General features: G+C 41.8%; 1 long non-coding RNA gene across 1 annotated transcript; it reads right to left on the reverse strand.

Moving 5' to 3' along the window:
* Positions 1-1,889: 1,889 nt before the first annotated feature.
* Positions 1,890-5,631, reverse strand: LOC127591159 (uncharacterized). The gene is made up of 2 exons (XR_007959831.1): positions 3,645-5,631; positions 1,890-3,281 (listed from the first exon to the last, which is right to left on the reverse strand). It is a non-coding gene; the product is annotated as an uncharacterized LOC127591159 (long non-coding RNA).
* Positions 5,632-10,265: the final 4,634 nt, after the last annotated feature.

Below are 10,265 nucleotides of genomic sequence, written 5' to 3' on the forward strand. Positions count from 1 at the left end.
GCAATGCCACTTCCTAATAAATATGTACAGGCGTGCGTGCGCTGTGTATGTAAAATCAAATACAAATGGAGGCAAGTCGTTTGGATTTTCAAACAAACCGGCTAATTTCGAGGCTAGGTAGTGGCTGGATGGAATGGGAGTGGGGGTTTCCTGGGAGCGCAGTAGGGGGTGAGACGCGGGGCTCCGAGGCACGCGCTTCCTTGGGGCACTGCCTGGTTTGCAAATCAAGCGAAATTAGTGAGAAATGTGTGTATGGAGGCCCTTGCTCAATTAGTGTTTTGTAGGGAATGAGAACTCATCCACACACACACACACAAGCGGCACGTCCATAAATGCATAGTGATAAAGCGAATCAGTTTCCCTCTTTCCTGTTCTACATTTCCCCCTTCCCCTCACTGTTCCTTTCCTTCGTCTCACATTTCCCCTTCTACCTGAAGGTCGCTTTTTTTGGTCACTTCCCGCATCCCACTATGCGTAACGGTAGCCGTGTGTGTGTCTCAATGAGCGTGTGCATACGTGCAGATGAACAGATAAATGTATGTGTACTCAAGTGTACACACACACGCATACACCAAGTCAGCAGAAGTGTCCATCCATGATTACGTCTTCCAAGCTTCCGGCCAGTGCGAGGGAAGGGATGAAGAGGGCGCACGAGTGACGGGTGGGTAAATGAAACTTTGGAGGGGGTCACTGGTTTTGCGCGTGGGCTATTCATCTTCCCCCTCCTCACATCCTAGCCGCCGCCGAGGCTGCTGGGTAATTACCTCTCAGCTCCCGTGCGGCGCACCGCTTCATTATGTCCCCACGCAACCTTTGTAATTGTAGGGGGAGGGGCGACATGGTCGCCAAGCGTATCGGGATGTAAACACCCGACACGCTCACGCACCTCAAACCCTAAACACATCTTGCGAAACTTCAGCCAATTCTTCAAAGAGAGGAAATGTGTGATGTTTGATTAACCGCATCCATCTGTCCAGTATTTCGATATGGCAGGCCATTGGACATTTCTGTCATCGTCTTTGAAGAACCCCTGAAAAGGGTCCAAATCAGCCCAAAAAGGCTTCTTTGTAGGAGAATTGGAGACTTGGAACTTTGTTTTGTGTATTTAGTCATGACAGACAAGCCTACCAAATTTTATGTGGCTAAACCGGCTTGCGTGGTTGCATTTTTACAACACCAACAAAATCCTGGGTGGCTAATGAGTAAAGCCAATATGGCCACTTCAAGCTACATTGGGAGACTTCCTGTTTTTAGGCATGCAACCTTGAAACGTTTTTGTGAATCAACTCATGATAGACCAAATTCCATGTACATTTTTTTTCTAACTTTCCACTCATGAGTGAATTTCTCAAAAAGGCCGCTTCAAACCAAAATGGATGACTTCTGGTCATTTTAAGTCATGGGTGTGAAACTTTTTTGAAACTTGTTATGATAGACATGTCCACTCAATTTTGTCTCAGTGGGTATAACAGTTGTCCTGTTATGATAAACACGTCTACAAAATTTCATGCCCCACTGGTGTCCGGAGCCATTTATTTTGAACTTTCCAGCGGTTATAAAGTGAATTTGCCCAAAGATGCTGCTAAAAACCAAAATGGCTGACTTCCTGCATCTTTTCTGCCGTGTTGTCTTGTGGCTGGATAAACGTTTGTTTTGACAGGGCTGGTGGGTCCTGGTGGTCCATGGGGGCCCACGTGTCCTTGACAAGATGAATGTTGTGATGTTCCAGAGACGCTTAACATCCCTATTTGGCACCCCGCGGTCCACTTGGAGTCTACACATACACACAGGTACACACATACACTTTGTCACCATGACAGCACACGGAAAGCTTCCATTTGGGAGAAAAGCACAAAAAGAGCCAAAGAGGAAGTAAGAAAGAGTCCACATTCAGCTCCAGTGCCGATGTTTCGTGCAATCTGACTAAATTGTCAATTGTTCAGCATTCTTTATTCATGCTTGCCCGGTATATTTGATTTATTGTAAAATATAAACAAATAAATAAGCACATATAAAAACATGTGAAACTTTTATATTATGAGTAAACTTAAAAAAAAAGAATTGTTGAATGTTTATTTTATTTAATATTTAAATTGATTACAATTGAATACATTGTAATCATAGACTTTTACAATTTGAATTATTCTCATATCAGTTACACAATTTTACATAAAAAACAACATTTTGGCCAAATGAATGTTTTTTTTGATTACAAAATTCAATACATAAATGTAAAAAAATTGTGAATTGAACTGAAAATAGAACAAATTTAGCCTTTTTGTGGTGAAGTAGTTAGATTTAAATGAATTTGAATAATTTAAAAAAATCATATCCTTAAAAAAATTCACAGATCACATTTGAATCTCTCTCATTTTTACGTGTCATGTTTTGTTTTTGCAACAAACGACGTCCTTAGGTGATTTTGTAAATGTCACTTTCGAGGGCCTAATTTGTCCAGGTGAGTGTTGTCCACTGGTCCAAACTGGCGTCAGTCATGGCGTGAGAGGGGAACGCCGTGCGCCCTCCTCTTTCGCAGGCAGCCATGCAGGCCGTGGGGTTTCGGGAGTAATAAAGAAGGCGAATCAATAGGGCATGCAATGGCGCCGAGGTGCCGCCATTCATCATGCCGCCCGGCTGACGGCCGTCGTTCATCATGCTCAATGAGGCAGCAAATAGGAAAATGACCATTTGGATCAAACACATCTGCACTCATCTGCCCGCCTGCTTTATTCCCATTAACTGCACCCGTAAAATACGCTTGTTGTTTTTTTTCCCCGCCGCCGCGTTTGGATTTGGAAAATGTGTTTTTTTTTTCCTCCCCTCCCCTCTCTTCTCTGTCCCGCCACAATCACTTGGCAACCCACCTCTTACTTGCACCACTGTCACGCCCAAGCAATTACACCAACCATCAATTATATGAAAAGGGGATACAACACACACATCTGGAGGAGTTCATAATCAATATATATCTAAAAAGAGGAGCCAAAAATCACAACGTGCAACAAAAGACATTAGACTCACCAGAGACGTGATTTGCTAGCCAAAATGAACAGGAACAAAGTTTGCTCCGACAAACCAATCGGAAGACGGACAAATGCTGACATCATCGAAGGCCGGCACCCTGACCCTGTGAGGACAAGTTTAAAATCTGATTGGTTAGACAAACAGTCCCATTGTTCATCTCGGGGATCTGCAATACCACTATTTTTCCCCCCCGACCGACACCTGTACATGAATACACTTCTGCCTAGTCATTCATTCATCTTCCGAGCCGCTTGATCCTCACTAGAGTCGCGGGGGGTGCTGGAGCCTATCCCAGCTGTCTTCGGGCAGTAGGCGGGGGACACCCTGAATCGGTTGCCAGCCAATCGCAGGGCACACAGAAACGAACAACCATTCGCACTCACACTCACACCTAGGGACAATTTAGAGTGTTCAATCAGCCTGCCACGCATGTTTTTGGAATGTGGGAGGAAACCGGAGCACCTGGAGAAAACCCACGCAGGCCCGGTGAGAACATGCAAACTCCACACAGGGAGGCCGGAGCTGGAATCGAACACGGTACCTCTGCACTGTGAAGCCAACGTGCTAACCACTGGACTACCGGGCCGAGTCACCGATACGGAATACGATACCACTTGTACTTTTGATACTTAAGATTCCAATGAACACAATGAGAGATAATTGTGAACCAAGACTCTCTCACAATCCAGGAGGAACTTTTTTGGCACCTCTCTGACTTCAACCCGAGATAACTGCCTCAGACTCCAGACAGAAGTGGGGTCTTTGAAATATTCTCCCCACCGATTCACAACTTCCCAAGTCGAGATCAACAGTGGCCCATCCCCACTCTACATAACTCTTGGCTCCTTCCACTGGTGGTGAGTCCATGCATGGGAAGGAGAACCAATGTTGACTCACCCCATGGGTGCAGACCCGGTCGGCAGCCGCTCACCACAGTGCCATCTCTGAACTTGGCTGCAGAGGAAATTCTGTCCAAAACCGTTTTGCATCATGTGAGGTTTTAAAGCCGTGCTTTGTATGCTCCCTCACCAAGGACGTTTGGCACTGTAAACCCCAAGACAACTTAACTACTGGTGTCGCTGGGACACGCAAACCCTTCCACCACAGTCAGGTGACGGCTCAAGAAAATGCTTAAACAGTTGGGTTTGAAACCTTAAACTAGCATTAGCCGCTAACTCTGAAACGGCCGCACGTCTCTCAGCCTTGTGCCATAAATCTTGCCTCCGCGCCCTTAATTGTAAGCCTGGTGTTGTTCCTCGCCTTCGCTCCATAAATTACCACCGGCAGGTAAAGATGGCGGCGAGGATGCAAATGCGCAGCGCTCTGATGGTTGTTAGCGTAATGCTGCGTGAAACGGCGGCGTTGTTAGCACTTATTGGCCGTGGGCTTCGTGGCCGTCTTCCGTGGCTTGGGAGAAGAGGCTCGGTGCATTATTATAGATTTTTATATATTTTTAGCTTCGCTTCGACGCGATTGCGGTGAAATCCGCTGCACTTTTTCCAACTTTAGCCCCGCCGCGTGGAATGAAGTCATCACAGCGCTGGCATCGGCTGGTGTTTTATGAAAGCTCGATGATAAATAGCCGAGCCGCCGCCACGCTTGGGCGGTTGCCTTCATTCGGCACTTGGCTTGTTTACAGACCGCCACCGCCATTTCCGCAGTTTAAACAAATCACCGGCCGAGGGGTACATCCATAAGCACTAACGGGTCAGTGGACAGACACTTAAAATGTAGGTGTTATTAAGGGGTGGAGTCAAGGGTGGGGGCGGGGACTGGTGTCCACACATGACCTTTCCTCGGCGCCCACCCCATCTGTGTTTTCGGATATCAAAGAGGGACAGGGAGAGGAAAAACGGGCTGCAGTTGCGTTTTTTTTCCTTTCACACTTGAAATACATTCCGACAGAGAATTTCAACAAGCGTACACAAGGCGCTAAATTGTTTTAATGATCACAGGTTTGATTTCTGCACCAAACAAGTCACACTTTTTTCCTTTTTATTCCTTGTTTTGAACCATCCTTTTGTCTCCATTTTGGAGATATATGGTCCATTTTTGGACAATTTGGGCTTTTCATTTTTCTTTTGTTAATTTTTAAGAAAATCAGTCCTTTCCTTCTTTTTAGGCATTATTGGCTTTGTTTGTAGGTTTTGTCAATATGTCATTTTTTTCCCTTTTTGATGTCCTGATATTTTTCACTCACTTTGCCCATTATTTTGGTCTTCATGTCCCTTTTTAAAATGCCATTCTGATCACTTTTCAATTTTTGTGTGTTTTTGTCATTTTCAGATATCAGAGTCTCTAAAAAAATTTTTTTCATTTTTTAAGTCTCCTTTTCTCTAAGTTTTTGTTATTTTTAATCCTTTTTGTTTGCCTAAATAAAATGTTTCTGTAGATTAATGTACATATATCCATCTCTGAGTGCATATAAATGTGTGTGTGTGTGTGTGTGTGAGAGAGAGAGTTGTCCGCCTGGACACTGGGAAGTGTCGTTTTTGATTAGCAGCCATGCTGTCAATGTGTGAGGAGGAAGATGGGGGTAGGGGTGTGTGTCATGAAGAAGAAGCGGAATGCATTATTCATACATTCACCTGAGAAGTGGGGGAAGGGGGGGGGGGGACAGCTCTCCCTGAAGAGCCTTCATTCGAGAACACTAAGAGAGAACACTTGACATAAGACAGCCCACAAATGCACGTGCATAGACACACACACGCACACGCACACACACACACCAAAAAGCACTATTTACTACAGGGGGTAAACTCCCCGGGTGAATTTAGAATAATTTATTCGCTTCCTAGTTTAGCTTGACAGTTAGCGCTGAGCTATTTATCTGGCGGATGGAGGGTAGCGGCCAATCAAACAGCTTTGAGTGCTAAATAAATGTGACACGGTGGTCCCAGAGTCAGTCGAGGGGTTTGGAGGTGCTTGGAATTTTCATGCCACAAAAACCTGGCATTTGAAGGAGGGTGTGTAGACGTTTGATATCCAGCGTATGGCTGCCTTTCTGTTGCTTTAAGTAACACTCGCTTAAAGGTTTACAATCGGCATAACATCAATGATAATTTTCATTTTCCTGCTTATGATGCATCACATTATATGTTGGGATTAAGATAGATGTTGTTTTGATTTGAGTCAATTTTCGATTTGAATGTGTAAAAGGTGTAAAACTACATAAAATATTTTGTGTCTCTGGTATATTTTCAATATGTTCCAAAAAAATGAGGCTTGGCTGGAGTGGAAGCATCTCGCATCTACACTCTGATCGAATGTGGGGCGTCAATTTCGAGCCAGCACTTTTTGGACATGCGCCTTCCATCACATCATCCCGCCAGCCTAATTAGTATGCATTAGCAATTAGCACATCTAATAGGACATACGTTGATTGCATCCTGGCCTCAAGATGATGACCACCGTCGCGAAGCAAAGAAAACACCAACGTGGGTCCTTGAAAGCAGCATCATTTTTGGAAGAGTAAGACTTTTTCTTTTTTTGGGGGGGGTTGGAGAAAAAAACAACTTCATTCATGGGTGTTGATGACTTCTTTGAGAAAAGAAAAAAAATTGGGGAAAAAATGCTACACGGACATAATTTTTTGAAAACAGCTACACCATCATCTGATTTGCTTAAGAACGACAACAACAAAAATCCCCAAATGACTACTTGGGCGGGAAAAAAATAAATCATTCACATAAAATCACCCCCGGTCCCTCCAAGAAGTGACTTTAAATAAAAGGCAAATTGTGATCAAGTGCACAAAACATGAAAGATGTGACTGTGCATGTATGATGAATATTTCAGTGATCGTCCTTAATTTTGATTTATGGCGCAGTTACTGTATAAATTATGGGTGAAAAAAAAAAACCCCAACAAGTTTTACATTCCCACCCAAAATGGAAAAAGTCTGGCATGGTTCCAAAGAGAATGAATGTTTAAATCACAGGTGTTAAAGTCAAGGCCCGGGGGCCAGATCTGGCCCGTCACATCATTTTATGTGGTCCGCGAAAGCAAATCAAGCATGTCAACTTCCATGATGCTTGCTAAAGGCTGAACCAAAATGTCATACTGTCATGTCTAATCCCCAACAACAACATTGAAACAAGCCATTATTCTTGACGTCTGATTTTCAAAACAAGTTATCCATCAAGTTGTTGTTCACTGTAAATTTACATTTACGGTGTGTGGTTTTAGAAAATTCATAGTTATAACGGCCCTCCGAGGGGAAAACATAACGACAATGTGGCCCATGACAAAAATGAGTTTGACACCTTTGGTCGTTGTTTTTGTTTGTTGTTCAGTTTCAAGTTCTATATTTTAACACCATAAGTTTCGCATTTTAAGGCAATACATTTAAAAAATACATTTAGATAGAATGCGACCTGTGTCTAGAATTGTAAAGTAAAGAAGTGTCGACCAAATATGTAGAGCGCCAAGGAAGCAACAGATAGCGGTAAGCTAACGCAACGGATGCCGGCTGCCTTAAAACGCCATCGTGGAACACCACGCAAGTCCTTTATCTTATCCTGTAATAGTGTGACAACTTTTTATTAGAACGTGAAACTTCACGTTATTTAAGTGAAAACATGAAACGTGGCACATCATGTGCTAACTGGGGCACAATGTTGGCATTGAGCTAGCGGACTTGAGTTTGTGTAATGAGTATTGATATGTTGCTGTGGGTGGTTGTGTGGCGGCCACTGGTTTCAAGCATCAACGGAGCTTTTAATGGACTCGGCGAGTTTTGTTAACAGGATTATCAAGGGATTAGGATGAGATGATATGGTCTGGGGGGCGTAATCCTCTGCGTGCGTTTGGCCACATGTGTGCGGCCTTTTCACATGCTAACTAGTGTGATAATTGTCCCGACGGGGAGTCCATTCACGTAATCCCTCCGTCATTGTGAAAGAAAAGAAAAAAAAACGCCTTCACTCTCCATTTAGTCCGTCTCGATGACAAAAGGAGCGTTTAACTCCCGAACCAAGACACTCCCCCTAACAACCCCCGCTTAAAAATAAATAAATATATAAACGACCAGCCTGAGCATAGGTTAATTGAAGGTCTCGGCGTGGGCCTGCAAAGAGGATTTTTAAAAGGGCAATTAGCATTCAGATGAGCGGCTGCGCACGCACAGAAATAATCCATATTAGATATACCTGTACGATAATAATACAAAGAAAGACGATTCATGTCATTGCTGACAAGCTAACGCTGAAATGAAAAGCGTTGGAATGAAGCCATTCGTGAAAATGCGTCAGACTTGATGTTAGGATGTTTTGAATACATGAAAAATGTGCAAAGGAGATCAATATATAAGATTTCTAGAGATTGAGATTTGTGATTTTTCTCCTGAAATGAGGGTTATGTGGTTAGTACACAGGGAAAAAAATGTTTTGTGGAATTTACTGTGGAATTTAAATTCAAGTGGATGCAAAAAGCAAAATGTTCACATAGATCGAGATACATTTTAAAAAGTGGATGTATAGTTTGCTGAAAAAAACAGCTGGATCCCGATGATTTTATTTCGTACAACAACTTGACAAAATAAAATTTAGTTAAATTTGCCTTTTTTGTGCGGGGGGGAATTCCCAAGATGAGTTGAATATTTCGAGATTTGAATGCTTTGACTTGAGTGAGAAATGTGAAAGGCTAATTTCAATATTTCAGAATTTGGAATTTTTATTTTGAAAACATGGAAAGGTTTTGAATGACATAAAACATCTCAGTTTCAGAATTTTATTTGAAAATTGCCAGTTCATTAAAATCTGAGCCGAACAATTTGAAGTTGAAATGGTTTGAAACGGGAGAAATATGGAAGGAGGTAAATATGTTTGAAAATATCTCTTGATTTGGGTCATTTTATTGTGAAAAGTTGAGGATGTGGAAAATACTCCCTGAGATAAGTGAAACATTTTTAAATTGGAATGTTTTGAAACAGCAGGAGGTACATGTGTAAAGCGTCTGAAATTTCAAAATCTTACATTTTGTCTAATTTTGGAGTGTCTTCTAACTTTACTTTTTCTCATTAAGGTAGGACATATTTAACGCAATATCTCAATTTTATTCTTTGAAATTTGACATTTATTATTTCCCATCCCCAGTTCTCGAATATTTTTTGATGTGGGCAACAAGAATAAGTACTGGCGCTCACAAATTTGACGGAAAAAAAAGCTATACAAGTGTGTTTTATCAGTGATTGTTAGAATGTGGTATTAATTTAGCTTTTTTTGTTAGTCAGTTCACGGAATGAGCAACATGATTATAATAGTTTTGGATTTTTCATTATAGTTTTCCTTTTGTTTTTACTTTTGTTTTAAAAATGTTTCAAGTAGTTTTTAGAGCAGGATTGTATTTTTTTAAATATTTGCTTTTAGTTTATTAGTTTTAGTATTAGTTTTAATTTTTTCACTTAATACTGTATTTTTTCAGCGCGATATAAAAAAAGTAACACATTGAGTAATAAAGTGAAGTAAACACCAATTCTCAACTAACTGTTTGACCTTATTTCTTGTGAATCAATGTAGAGAACAAAAAAAAAACATTTAAAATGAAGCCCAAAAGCTGTGTGACATTGACAAAGACGAAAACGAAGGATATTTTCACTTGAATGAGTTAGTTTTATAAACATAAGATGTACTCTGTAAGCTAGCTACCATTTCTTAAAAGCATTTTCCATTTCTTCTACTTTGTTTACAAAAATCCTTTTTCAATTTTAGTTTTTGTTATTTTTCATAAACTATAATAATGTTGCTTAGCAATGCTATAGGAACATGGTTTGATGAATCCAAATTGTGGTCTCGAGACTTTTTCCATCCCCTCCCCCCGTATGTGCGCTACTGTTGGTTTTATTTTGACGAAATCAACACACGGCTGCTGTGAAAAAAAAGAGGACCTGGAAAATGTGCTTGGAAAGCATCAGTGTGAGTAAACAGCTGTGTTGGGGAACGAGCGCGGAGGTGATGGATGCAAGCAGAGTTGGCGTGACAGATGAGCTTTACAGCTGTTCGCTGTGGCCTGGCACCATATCAAGCATTTCATTCGATCGGCTGGTGGAATATCGGCAGTTTTCCTCATCAATTAAAGTGGGAAAACGTGAAGCTCCGCGAATGCTTTCTGACGCTCGCTACCGCCAAACTAGATGCACTTTTATAGCCTCTGCCGTGTTTTTGAGTTTCGAAAAACAATATTCTACTGGTAATATTCGTTCGTTGCAGCCAGAGTTGAAATTAAAGTGAAAACATGAAACT

Source organism: Hippocampus zosterae, chromosome 18 (genome assembly GCF_025434085.1).
Source record: "Hippocampus zosterae strain Florida chromosome 18, ASM2543408v3, whole genome shotgun sequence".
Taxonomy (NCBI): Eukaryota; Metazoa; Chordata; class Actinopteri; order Syngnathiformes; family Syngnathidae; genus Hippocampus; species Hippocampus zosterae.